This window comes from Bombus impatiens, unplaced genomic scaffold (genome assembly GCF_000188095.3).
Source record: "Bombus impatiens unplaced genomic scaffold, BIMP_2.2 scf_3040, whole genome shotgun sequence".
Classification (NCBI taxonomy): Eukaryota; Metazoa; Arthropoda; class Insecta; order Hymenoptera; family Apidae; genus Bombus; species Bombus impatiens.
The window spans coordinates 5,349-5,588 of record NT_179459.1 but is presented as its reverse complement, the minus strand read 5'-3'; positions in this window follow the sequence as shown (position 1 = coordinate 5,588).

Below are 240 nucleotides of genomic sequence, written 5' to 3'. Positions count from 1 at the left end.
CACTTAAGACTATTGAGGGTGCGCGCCAAGGATATGTAGACATCTGGGTGCCATCCTGTCCGTGATGTGTGGCCTGGTCTCTGATATGAATTGACGTTACAGTGTCGTCGGCGTAGCACGCCAATGCCGAATACGGAGGCATTGGCGTCCGAAGCACTGCGTCGTACGCGATGTTCCACAGCAACGGACCCAACACCGAACCCTGCGGGACCCCGCGGTGTACAGCCCTCCCTGTCACCC